The 14,322-nt window shown below is 34.7% G+C and overlaps 1 protein-coding gene across 4 annotated transcripts in view; it reads left to right on the top strand.

Moving 5' to 3' along the window:
* The window catches only part of LOC115219543 (protocadherin beta-15-like), a 145,078-nt gene that overhangs the window by 101,081 nt on the left and 29,675 nt on the right, over positions 1 to 14,322 (top strand). For 2 of the 4 annotated variants that reach the window (XR_005001984.1, XR_005001983.1), the window contains exon 2: positions 2,796 to 2,851. The exons of the other annotated variants lie outside the window; for them this stretch is intronic. The gene's annotated coding sequence lies outside the window, so the exon portion shown is untranslated. The remainder of the gene's footprint in view (positions 1 to 2,795; positions 2,852 to 14,322) is intronic. 4 annotated transcript variants of the gene reach the window in all.

Here is a 14,322-nt window from a genome sequence, read left to right as displayed (position 1 = left end):
TACTGGTGCATTTAAGTCCCTGTAACTTAGCGTTTCAGCTAAAGATACTGATAGAATAAGTCCCAGGCTTAAAAAAAAATAAGTACTGAGGTCAATTCATTTGACTAAAAATTCTTCAAGGTGGTGCCCCAGCATGGCCAAAGTCTGATACATGAAACAAGTAAAAGATAAAAGATGCAGGCATGCTGTGTGGTAAGAAGCTTGCTCCCCAACCACAGGGTTTGGAGGGTTCAGTCCCACTGCATGGCACCTTGGTCTTCTACTATAGCCCCAGGCCAACCAAACCCTTGTGAGTGGATTTGGTAGACAGAAACTGAAAGAAGCTCATATATATATTTATATATATACATATATATATATGCTAGGATGGAAAGCGGATGATAAACGATGATGATGATGATGATGAATGATGATGATGATGATATATATATATATATATATATGTTTGTATGTGTGTATGTATGTACGTATGTATGTATGTATATATCTATGCATGTTTGTTTTTGTGTCTATGTTTGTCCCCCCATCACCGATTAATGATCAATGTTGGTGAGTTTAGGTCCCCCATAACTTAGTGGTTCTGCAAAAGAGACTGATAGAATAAGCACTAGACTTAAAAAATAAGTCCTGGGGTCAATTTGTTGAACTAAAATCCCTTCAAGGCAGTGCTCCAACATGGCTGCAGTCAGATGTTTGAAACAAGTAAAAGAATAAAAGAATATATATATGAGTGAATGAGTGTGTCTTCCACACAGTTTCCATTTTACAAATTCAATCACCAGGTTTCTTTGCACTTAGTCCCTCTTATGCTACAAAGTCAAAAATACTGAAAACCACCATTTAAGAGTGAAACATGGTGTTTGCAGTAAGATATTCTTTTCTACTCTTGGCACAATGCTCGAAATTTTTGGGGAGGGGGTCAGTTAATCAGATTGACACCAGTACCCTACTGGTACTTAATTTATCGACCCTGAAAGGATGAAAGGCAAAGTTGATCTCGGTGGAATTTGAACTCAGAATGTAAAGACGGATGAAATACTGCTAAGCATTTTGCCCAGCGTGCTAACATTTCTGCCAGCTTGCCACCTTGTTAACTATAAGATATTAAAAATGTTATGATTTTGGAGTTGTTGCATAATCCTATATTGCCCCAACAGAAGCTGAATTATTATCAAAAGCACTTCTGCTGTGGAAACCTGTTTTATTTTTTAAACTACTTTTTTTAGCTGTTGTGTACACAGGATTACATTTTAAGAGGTGATTTTAAAGGAGATTTAGTAGCTATTTCTAGGAAGTTAAACAAACACATAAAGACTTACTATGATTGTGTAAGTCAAGGTGAAAGAAACTGAAATAATTCTTTAAATTATTCTATACCCAAAAGTTTGATATCATATATTTTTTGTTTCAAGTGTTCACTAACTCTGAATATTTTATATTTCCACTTAGCAAGGTCCCAAACTATCTATAAATTCCAACAGACTACAACTGTAAGTTATAGCTGAAATACACCAGTTATAGTTAAAACTTGGAGAAAAGTTGTCAGAAATTGCTGTTTTCTAAAGTACAAACTCTCAAAGGGGTTAAATGAGAGAGAGACTATATTACACTTTCATCATGAATAGAATGGAAGGTGGAAATATCTGCAATTTGAAGCGGTCTTATATAGTTTAATTGAAAATAGAATGGGTGGTTATGTTCTTTTACTAGTTGAAGCAACCTTTTAGGGTGTGAATAAAATGAAGGAAACGGGATGTTAAGTATTTGAGATATGAAACATCTTCCAAAGGCTTTCATCCTTTGGCTAGAAGATTTCTTATGGACATAAGATTAGAAGTTATTCAGTGGATTTGTACCTTAATTTTTATAATTCCTATCATATCCAGAATGCTTTAAAGGAATATTTGAATCAATCGCAAGCCTTAAATTGGTACTTTATTCTATTCACACAGAAGAATGAAAGATGAAATTGAGTCACCAAGATTTGAATTCAAACATAAAGGGCTTCAACTAAATAGTGCTAGCATTTTTGACTCTGATAATCTCACAGATATGAATGGTATTGCTTTGCAAAAAAATATTTATTTATTTTTTTCATGAAACATTTCCATGGATTAGTCAGGAAAGGAAGAGTATCACTAACGACCTTTTACAGGAACTTATTCTCATAATAAAGACCTTGTGCAAATGCTTGCAACAGAATTAACCCCATGGAAGTCATCTAAAAGCCAAGTGATCGTGTTAAATCTGAGAAGTTTTGTTTGCCAAGCAAGAATTTGTACAGTCTATCCAACAAGCTTTCATGGAATTTCTGTCTACCAAATTTTGGCCACAAGGATTTTCTTCATCAGCCCAAGGCTACAGACAGAAGATATCCTTCTCAGGTACCACATAGTGAGACCAAATCCAAACTCACATAGTTGCAAAACGAACATCATTAAAACTTCCCACACATTGTTTCCATAATATAAATGTCAATACTATAGATCACGACGTATTACTATTGTTGGCGGCATCTTTGAAGTATGCTTAGATTGTCTAATTCTATTTAGTTACCTTTTCAGAGATATTTCACATTTTTTAATCATTTCTTTGACATTTTTCTTCAAAGTTTAAAGCTTCACTTTTCATTGCCTCTTTTGTAATTGACAGAAATTTTCCATTTCAAAAATGACTAAAATCTAGGCAAGAATTGATCAAATTTTTTACCAAATAAATGCTAACAGTGAGAATAAATTTCGTCTTTTCCTCATGGGTCGGTCTAGATTCAAAAAGTATTTTCTTCTTTTTTATAGATGTAAAAGTGGGGATGCGGACTAGTCCAAATGCAGCTTAGTTTCCAGTGAAAACGGTAACATTCTAGTCTCTGTTACTTTTCTAACCTACATACTAGTTTCTATAGTAATAAACCGCAACTTACAGCACTAAATTCTGACTAACATATGCTGTCAACTAAAATGTATTTCTTTAAAATTTCAACAACGTTTTGAAAACTCATAAATAGTAACAAATTTTGTGGCTATTTCATTTGTTAACTATTACTATATATTATTAATATGAATACAAATAGTTGCACAGCATTGTTTGATGATTTTGATGCTTTCTTTCAAGGTTACATTTATGTGTAAATGCTTCTGTATAATTGCTTTTCCATTCATAAATTCATTTGTAGATTTTTTAAATTCAAAGGAAAATTTTTTTTTTCGTCCCTTACGTGTGCTTTTATTTCTGTAGGTTTATAAGAATAAGTTCCGATGACCATATTCTGATATCCACCAAATAGCTTCTGTCAGTTTAGCAGATTGGATTGAAATAGAAAACTGTTTTATCCAATTTGTGTTCAAGTTTTATATTCCATAAAAACCTCTCATATTTCTTATGTAAAGCTCTTTCTCACACAGCATCAAAGAAACGTTATGGATGAAACTGATCCAGTAAAGACATTCAATTTGTTGTATCTAACCTAAAAGCTAGATAATTTAAAAATTAATTACTTTTTGATTTTAATAGATTCCGAGTGAGAAAATGTTGTTATGTGTAATTTGCTAAAGGAATATTAAGTTATTGTTAATATTACTGGGCATTCTCTGCTTGTACATCAATGCTGGAGCTTAAATATCTAATACATCATGCTGGCTGTATGTTTAAACAGAAGATTGCTTTACATTTTCAATTAAATAGGGTCCCATTCTTGGAATACCGATGTAGGGATTGAAAAAATTAGCTGATTTCAAACATCTTTCACCTATTTTCATTAACAATATGCATACTATGTAGCATCCTGTATTGAATATCATTTTTTACCCACCACATACATACATACACACATATATATACATATATATATACATATATATATATAAGCAAAATAAGCAACAAGAATGACTCCGGTAATTTGGTACGATCGTTTTGTACTACATCATTTTATTAAATGTTGTAAGTATTACAACAGATTTAAGATGCTGAGTAATCATCAGTCAATTATAGAGGTTTTCCATTAATACAAAAATTTTCAAATGAAGTGGCAACATTATATATATATATATATTATATATATATATATATATACATATATATATATATGTGTATGTATGTATATATATACACACACAGACACACACAGAGACATATATTTGTATACATATGTGTGTGCATATATATGCATATACATACATATATGTAGGTATGTATGGATGGATGGGTGGATGGATGGCTGGATATATATATATATATATATATATATGCATGTATGTACACACACACATACATATACATATGTGTATGCATAGGTTCCAAATCCAGGCCTGGTTCCAGGTGTGGCATATGTACAAAAGAACACAAGTAGAGTTTAAAATTTCCTACAGCTGTTTTGGTAGCATTTTATTAATACAATCATAGTGTAAATCCACCATCCTCAGATAAAATTTTAGACATGTATAAACAAGCATGGTAAAACTAGAAGACGACCTATTTACCAACTAGCATGATGAACAGTCTGTGACTATATGAGTAAAATGCTGTGAATCCTCCTAAAACAGCTGTAGCAGATTTTAAAACCCACTTGTGTTCTTTTATATTGGGACGCACACACACACATATATATATATATATGTATGTATATATGTATGTATGTATGTATGTATGTATGTATGTATGTATGTATGTATGTATGTATGTATACATGCATGCATATATGTATATATGTATGTATGTATGTATGTATGTATGTATGTATGTATGTATGTATGTATGTATATATATATATATATATATATATATAATATACATACATATATATATATATATATGTATGTATGTAAAATGCTGTGAATCCTCCTGAAACAGCTGTAGCAGATTTTAAAACCCACTTGTGTTCTTTTATATTGGGACGCACACACACACACATATATATATATATGTATGTATATATGTATGTATGTATGTATGTATGTATGTATACATGCATGCATGTATGTACATATATATGTATGTATGTATGTATGTATATATATATATATATATATATATATATATATATAATATACATACATATATATATATATGTATGTATGTCTGCACACACACACACATACACACATTTATAAAGAGTAACAAGTTCCAAAAATCCATGTCCAGTCTCTTTAGAGTAAAGGGCCATAAGTCTTTTTTATGTAATTGCATTCAGCCAGGAGGGGTTAAGATGGCACCTATTGAGTTCACCATGCCAAGGGGTCAAAATGGTCCATGCACGTTACTTGGTGGCTGACCCCGCAGCATGTTGAAGTCATTTCCAGTTCCAGCAATGAACACCAAAGATTCAAGGGCTGCAAACAAGCTCCATGTCTTTGACTGGAGTGATCCACATCTTCAGCTGACCACCTCTCCACTTACACAAACCCGGGGAAGGATCTGGCACTATGATGTATTAGATATTTAAGCTCCAGTGGTGTTTGTCATGGGGGCACCACAATGTGTGACCAAAGCACCATAGCCTCCTTGTTAGAAGAGTTCCCTCATGAGGTGACAGACCACAGTGACTGTAAAGTTGTCAATCCAAATCGCAGTCTGTGATATGCAGTCAGAGAAGATGATGAATGCAGAATTGATTGAAGACCTCCAGCTTCTGGAGGTCAGCGACACTCAATGACCAAGTCTCACAATCATAGAGGAGAACCGTTCAGACAAGTGCTTGGTAAATATGGCATTTCGTTGCGAGGCAGATCTGACATTACCACAAGCCATAGGTGAAATAGAATATATTTTGTTGGACTAAAGATTACAGATTTAATATGCATAGACATGAGTGAATGTATGTGTGTGTGTTAGTGTGTGATTTAACAAAACAGTGTAAAAATGGTTTAGGTATATTTTTGTTGTAATTTTAACAGGTATCTTAGTTTCAGTTCCATGTCAATTACCTAAGCTATATGCCTCCAGTGGGTTTCTTTGAAAATTTGGTAACTTTAAGCATAAAAATATAGTACTTCATTCTTTCAAACAACACTACTCAAATAAATGCAAATCTGATATTTTGGGTACAGAACTGCTTTCACCTTTGGGTTTATATAATAGATATTGGCTTTATTTTCATTTCATTCCATTTCAAGGCAGGTTTGCCCAAATGGGCTGATATCTTTGTTACATTTTCCATGATTGAAAAGACAGATTCAACTCTGTTTCAGTTCATTTTGTGGAAGAGATTGATGGATACTGAACGAGATTCCTCTTCTCTCTTGAGTCTATGTGGCTAGCTTCATTTCATACTTTCTCTTTCAATTTGCAGACTATTCTATGATGGTTTTGCAAACTCTGATATTTTGATGCATTTTGCAATAAAAAAATAACATGTCTTTAGCTGAATGGCTTCACTAATACTAACTGCATTACTGAGAAAAGAATGTGTGGAGAATTATGTTTTAAAAATAACTAGAAAAGCTGGAATATATTTGTTTTTTTTTTATGAATATTTAATAATAGAGTGTTATCATACTTGTTATATTGTAAATTAAGGAATTCAATTTATTAGAATGACAATCATAACAATAAGAACAATGGTATGTCTGTTGTATAAACATTTAATAATAAATAGACTGTAGTAATCCAAGGTATTGTAATTCATTGCACCATGATGGCTTTATGCTAAAAATAGTTATTATCAACATGATGAACTTTGGTACATCTATCCCTGTTTAGTATGGGGGTTTGGTTCCAAAAAAACATTGAGATAAATGAAACATCTCCATGTACCTTTGTAAATGGAATGAATGGTAGATTCCTTGATACCAAACTGGCAGCCACAGCAGTGAAGCTTCCACCATCAAATATTTTACCAATTATCTCTACCTTTTCCCATATTAAAAACACTTATCGGCATCATTTGCTGGGATCAGGTGCCTTCATATTTTTCTGTTCACTGGTCCCATGGTGACGGGTATGAGTGCATGAATACATTTATAACAAAATATTACGTTATATAATTAGGGTTCAGTAAAATAATTTACTTTACCACACACCAAACTTTTAGAAATAACAGCCAAAAAATCTTAGCTATTTCTTCTACTATAAGAAAAATCTCCCAGACAATGCATACTCAAAAATAATTCACACGGGTATAGAGGGAAAAATAACGAAAGATCACACGTACATAAGATTACTTGAGAACAGCTGTTTCTGGATTAGTTGAATATAAAAATCAACATGTCCTTCGTCAGCTCAAAGATTTCTTTTGATTTGGATTTGAGAGCACTAAAAATCGAACATACCCGTCTGATATGAGTAATCCCAGACAAACCGTCCTAAGATTTTTTGGCTGCTATTTCTAAAAGTTCGGTGTGTGGTAAAGTAAATTATTTTACTGAACCCTAATTATATAACGTAATGTTTTAAATATACCGTAAATGGTCTTTTTACATACTGAACACTACTCGGTAAAATTAATTAATAGTTAATTAATTTTACCCTTTTATTATTTATAACAAAATATGTAGTCTTACAGCACAGTCATGTAAACATAATAAGGTAGTCAGTGCATCCTGGATAGCTGAGCTTTGTGGGTGGTTTCTTGGACACACTTTTGCGATACAAGCAAAATCTATAGCTTATATCTGACCTGTGTTATCACACATGATAGAGTCATGTTATGATTACTCAATGCATGTTAATCATAACATGGTCCATAATTAGATGTACCATGTTATATCAGATCGGTGACAAATGAATCAATGATAAACAAGGTGACATGTAATAGAAATGAAATAGTGAGGGAAAGACAGACAATCTTGAAAATAAAAAGGAAATTAAAATCAATTACAAATGAAAAGCAGTGGAGAGTGAGTCTGATTTTTAGTTGTGCTGTAAAGGCACTAAGGTGTCAAGCTCACACTCATTCGGTTTTGGGTTCAATTCTCCAAGCAGGTAGCATATAATATATTTCAGTAAAGCTCTTCATTTTACACTGGTCTGGTCTATTCAGATAAAAATGAGCTCTCGCAATTGCTAGGGTTAACCCTGTGATAGACTGGTGCCCAGTTCAGACTGCAACTTTGTTACCTCAGCTGCTTAAACACTTTAGAACCTGGATAAGCTCTGATGCCATGAGACTCTCTCTCTTTTACTCTTTTACTTGTTTCAGTCATTTGACTGCGGCTATGCTGGAGCACCGCCTTTAATCGAGCAACTCGACCCCGGGACTTATTCTTTTGTAAGCCCAGTACTTATTCTATCGGTCTCTTTTGCCGAACCGCTAAGTAACGGGGACATAAACACACCAGCATCGGTTGTCAAGCAATGCTAGGGGGACAAACACAGACACACAAACACACACACGCATATATATATATACGATGGGCTTCTTTCAGTTCCCGTCTACCAAATCCACTCACAAGGCTTTGGTCAACCTAAGGCTATAGTAGAAGACACTTGCCCAAGGTGCCACACAGTGGGATTGAACCCAGAACCATGTGGTTGGTAAACAAGTCCTTACCACACAGCCTACGCAGGCTTTAGGCATACTTTTTCTCAGACAGTAATAATTTCAGGTAGGTGACTTAGCAGTAAGATTCTTGCATTTATCATTTTAAGATTGTGGTTTCAGTTGTTTGACCAGGCAGCACAATGAGTTTTTGGGCAAAACATATCATTTCTCATTACCCCAGTCCATCATCATCATCATCATCATCGTTTAACGTCGTTCTCCATGCTAGCATGGGTTGGACCGTTTGACCGGGGATCTGGGAAGCCAGGAGGCTGCTCCAGGCTCCGGTCTTATCTGGCAATGTTTCTACAGCTGGATGCCCTTCCTACTCAGATGTAAATGAGTTCCAGCAATAGTTGGCAAGTGAACCCTGCAACAGATTAGCATCCTACAGTTCTATATTGAAGAGATGAGGAATTATGTACATTATTTACATTATTTACATTCAACGGATATTTGTCTTCAACTTGTTTGTTGTTAACACAACAATACCTTAGGAAAAATACTTTAGGAATGAGAACCCAGGTTCGAAATTTCCCCAGGACCCTGAAGAAGGCTGGAGGGTATATCAGCCGAAACGTTGTGTTAACAACAAACACGATGAGGACAAATATCCATCGAATGTAAATAATGTAAATAATGTAGAATAGCATCCTGTTTCAAGGGAGAGTGTTGTAACCTCAGTCATTTGTCTACCATGGCAACCAGGTCGAGCCCTAGCCTTATAAGCCCTGGAGCTTACGAGAAAGGAAAAAAATAATTCAGACATGTTTCTGCCTGATAAACCTCATCAGCAAAGCATAGTCTAAACATAATTGCAAGCTCTTAGAATGAATAGAAGAATTTAGATTTTCCATCAATGAAAACTGAGGAACAGTATAGCTTGGAAGATTGTTGCTTTGAGTTTGATAGATTTTCAGAAAATGCTATTGATAGGTTTAAGCATTTAAATTCTTAAGTAATTAGTTAGATGTATGACGCCTTAATCTAACCAGCTTACATGTTTTGTTGTATTAAGGATCCTTAAAATTATCATCATCATCCTCTTCATCATCATCCTCCTCTTCATCATCATCCTCCTCTTCATCATCATCACTGTCATCTTCACTACCACTGCTACTACTAACACCAGTGCATCACCACTACCACCACCACCACCACCACCATCACCACCATTTCTGCTGCCACTACCAGCACCACCACCACCACCACCATCATGGCTGCTGCCACTGCCAAGACCACCACAACCCACCATCGCCACCACCACTACCATTGTTGTCATCATCATCATAGTCATCATCATCATCATCATCATCATCATCATCATCATCTCATCATCATCATCATCATCATTATCATCATCAACAACAACAACAACAATAACAACAGCAGCATCATTTTACATCTGCTTTCCATGTTAGCATGGGTTGGATGGATTATTTTCGTCCAAATCATTTCTAATTTAAAGATACTGCCCTCCCAGACAAGTCAGAAAACTTCCATCTTGCATAAAATGTTTCATTTTTGGCTTGGCTTCTATGGCTTTCCTGTTCTCAACCAATTTACAGAATGCACTGGTTACTGTTTGTTGTGATAGCAGAACTAGAAAGATTATGATGTCTTTGACAAGACTAAAATATCCTGTTGGCTCGGCACTGTCTGCTAACTTGCCAAACACTTTACAGAGGTTGCAGAGTGCATTTTACCATATATAGATTGTTGTGTTCTCAGCAAGACTAAAGATTGATTCTCTCAATCCTTTGTTGCTTCTACTGAGCAGCATAATGTGACAGGGGGTAGTCTGCTCTAGGTGATTCCTTTATAGGGGTGTTGCTCTTCAGTCTGCTGTATATACCTGTATAGAAGTGGGGGCTGAGGACCTGGGGAAAATTCAGGAGTTGCTCCCATACTGTAGCAACATTCCTGTCTCTACTCAACCATTAATCACTTTCCAGAATGTGTTTGATGTATTTCATCATGGGAGCAGCAGTAGCGAGAAGAGAGATGAGTAATAAAGAGAAGAGTGGTAAAGAGATGAATGATAGAGAAATGAGTAATAGAAAGATGAGTGATAGAGAAGAGCGATACAGACATAAGTGACAGGTGAGTGATTAAGAAATGAATGATAGATGAGTGACTGAGAAATGACTGATTTACAAGGTACAAAACTTTCATAGTGGCATGACTCGAGCTTATGTAGAGTTGTCTCCTTAGAAATTAAAATCATAAGTCCACATTCCGAGGGCCCACAGCTCTTCAATATCCTCCCGAAGAACCTAAGAGACCTGCATGGGGTGGATGCAGATGTCTTTAAAATAAAACTGGATCTCTTCTTGTCAGGTGTCCCAGATGAACCAACTTCACGGCAGGAGGTGCAGATGAGGGCAGCTGCATCGAACTCTCTCATGCACTGAATGGCAGTTGCTAAAAAGCATTCGTGAAGTAAAATCATGTAGCAACACCAAATGGCGGTGCCCCAGCATGGCCACAGCTTGTGAGCTGAAACTAGATAAAAATTTAAAAAAATTTTTTTAATAATTCCTTGCTTTCATTTTACCAAATGTTTCTAAATTACTGTTGACTTGTATGTATGATCATTGTACTAGATTCTCTTTCTTCTGTGACTGAAGGTTCATTTAGTTTTACTTTAAATTGAATACTATTTTAACAAATTGTGTTCAAAATTTTAACAAGTAGTCGTTAAGAAAATAGTTATTCTAAGCCAATTATTTTCAATTACTTTATTTTCATATTTCTGCTTCGCTATTAAATGACTGATTACTTTACATAAACATTGAATTGGTTATATCTACAATATTTATGATAGGTGTTAAGCTTAATTAGAGTGGAGATGGTGATGATGATGATGATAATGTTAATGATGATGATGAAGATGATGATGACAACGATGATGATGATGATGATGATGATGATGATGGCGATGATCATAACAATAGCAATGACAATGATGATGATAACAGCGATGATGGTGGTAGTGGCGGTGGTGGTATCAGTAGCAGTGATCATTCTGATGATATTGCGATGACAAGTGGCACTTACAATGAGTGAAATGATGACAACAACGACGACGACAATGATGATGATTATGATGATGATGATGGTGGTGGTGGTGGTGGTGGTGTCGACAACAGGGAACAGAGGAGATGGAGGAGGAGGAGGAGGATGCTACTGCTGCTGCTGATGATGATGATAATGATGATGGTTGTGATGGAAACTCTGAATACGATAACACTAACGATGGTAATAATGAGACAAACTTCACGAAGAAAGAGAAAGTAAGAATAAAACTGAAAGCAAATAGAACAAAAACACAACAATAATATACAAAAAAAAATTTCTATAAACCTGGTAAATAACAATTTCAAGAACAACAATTAACAAAAATGTCTTTTATTGAATTGCTAAATCTACAAGCTGGATTATTTATTAGTTACAGTTAATGAAATGCTAATAGTATCAGAAAAGGCTTAGAATTTAGGAAAGTTCTATTCAATTACTTGTGTAATGAGATCATTCTAGGTGATTTCCATAATTTTTAAGTTGGCAGTATTGGGAAGAAATAAGAAAAGGCAGGTGCAAGAAAAGAAATAAGATATCTACAGGCAGCTAATAAGAAACTACAGATATCTACAGGTATCTTAATCTATTACTAATTCATTATAAAAAGGCACCAAGGATCTAATAATACTAGAATCAGTATACTGTATGTGCATATGTGTGTGTGTGTGTGGTGTGTGTGTGTGTGTGTGTGTGTGTGTGTGTGTGGTGTGTGTGTGTGTGTGTGTGATTCTCATTACAAGACTTATACCAGCTTAGGGTCTTAAACAAAATAGTTCTTCCCATGATTGAAATGGTATAAACAGAAAGTTTGGCAGAATAATTGAAGTGGCGAATAGAATAAAATGTGGAATTTGTTCTGACTGTCTATTCTTGGAGTTCATGTTCTGCTTAAAGTTGCCTTTTGTCTTTTAAAGTTCTGGTGGGTTAAAAGGTTTTGATGAATACATTCCAGCTAAGGTCTGGAATATCAATATTTAGCGGAAGCAACAGAGTGACTCAAGAGTTGAGAGTTTCATGTGTTGGCACTAATCAAACTAGTAACAGGTTGAAGGTCTGTGTGCTTTTATACTTATATATATATATATATATATATAATATATAATATATATATATATATATACACAGTGTAGTCACTAGAAAAATGAAAAATTCAGAATGCTAATTTATATTTATACAAAATCTATTTGAGGTAAACAATAAGTGTCAAATTTTCCACTTTTCTAGCAACCCCACTATATATATATATATATATATATATATATATAAAACAATAATAATAATAATAGGGAGTATAACTCCAACTTACAGGGAAAAAATCATTTTAGTATTGAATTGAATTGCATAATAGTGGTTTTTCTCTAATTTATATATATATATATATACATATATACATATATATATATATATATATATATATATAAGTAACATATGGTATAATTATAAACAGGACAAATTTCAGCCATTTCTTCACAGAATGAAAATATGGTGAACAACCTTAATCAATTTTCAAACTTTATTGGATTCTCATCAGAGACATCTACAACATTCTCACAATGTCTTGAGAAACAAGCAGCTAAACTGTTTATATAGTCAACAAATGCAACAGTTACTCTATGAAGGAGTCCTTAATTTGCATACCGAAAGTGTATGTATATATATATATATATATCATCACCATCATCATTTAGCATCTGCTTTCCATGCTAGCATGGGTTGGACGGTTCAACTGGGGTCTGGGAAGCCAGAAGGCTGCATCAGGCTCAGTCTGATCTGGCAGTGTTTCTACGGCTGGATGCCCTTCCTAACGCCAACCACTCTGTGAGTGTAGTGGGTGCTTTTTACGTGCCACCTGCACAGGTGCCAGACGGGGCTGGCAAACGGCCACGGATGGATGGTGCTTTTTACGTGCCACCGGCACGGGGGCCAGGCGAGGCTATATATATATATATAATATATGTATGTATATGAATGTACATATCTATCTATCTATTTATATATATATATATATATATATATATATATATATATAATATTGATATATATAATATTGATATATAGATATATAGATATATGTATGTATATATATGTATGTATGTATATATATATATATATATATATACAGATAGATAGTAGATACATACATACATACATACATACATGCATATATCTATACATGCATACGTATATACATACACATGGCATGGTTTCTACGAGTGAATGCCCTTCCTAATGCTAATCACTTTACAGGATATACCAGACACTTTTATGTGGTAGTAATATGGTTGCTTTTTGCATGGCTCCAGCATACACAGGGCACTTTTATGTGGTGCTAGCACAGGTGCTTGTGTGTGTGTGTGTGTGTCCAAACAAAATGCTATGCAGTATTTGTTCTAGCTCTTTATATTTTGAGTTCAAATCTGGCTAGGTCAATCAATCTTGCTTATCAACCCTTTCGAGTTGATAAAATAAAGTACCAGTCAAGAACAGGGTGTAATGGTATCAATTTACCCCCTCCTGGGGGAAAGAAGAGAGAACTAACACTCGATGGTTCTAGAACTCCCAGAATAAAAACCACCCATGTTTCCAAAGGTGAATTATCCAAACCTCTAAGAATTCCTTTCAACACACGGCTATGATACTCCCCCACTACTTCTGCTAGTGATCAGAGATGCACATATCATCAGCCACTAAGGGACATGGTCAACTGGTTAAGGTCAAATAACTAACAAGCAAATCTGTGGTATTGAGCAGAATATTTGGTGTAGCCC

This window comes from Octopus sinensis, linkage group LG14, assembly GCF_006345805.1.
Source record: "Octopus sinensis linkage group LG14, ASM634580v1, whole genome shotgun sequence".
NCBI classification, from domain to species: Eukaryota; Metazoa; Mollusca; class Cephalopoda; order Octopoda; family Octopodidae; genus Octopus; species Octopus sinensis.
Note: the sequence above shows the minus strand (reverse complement) of the source record. Positions and strands in the feature narration are given on the sequence as shown.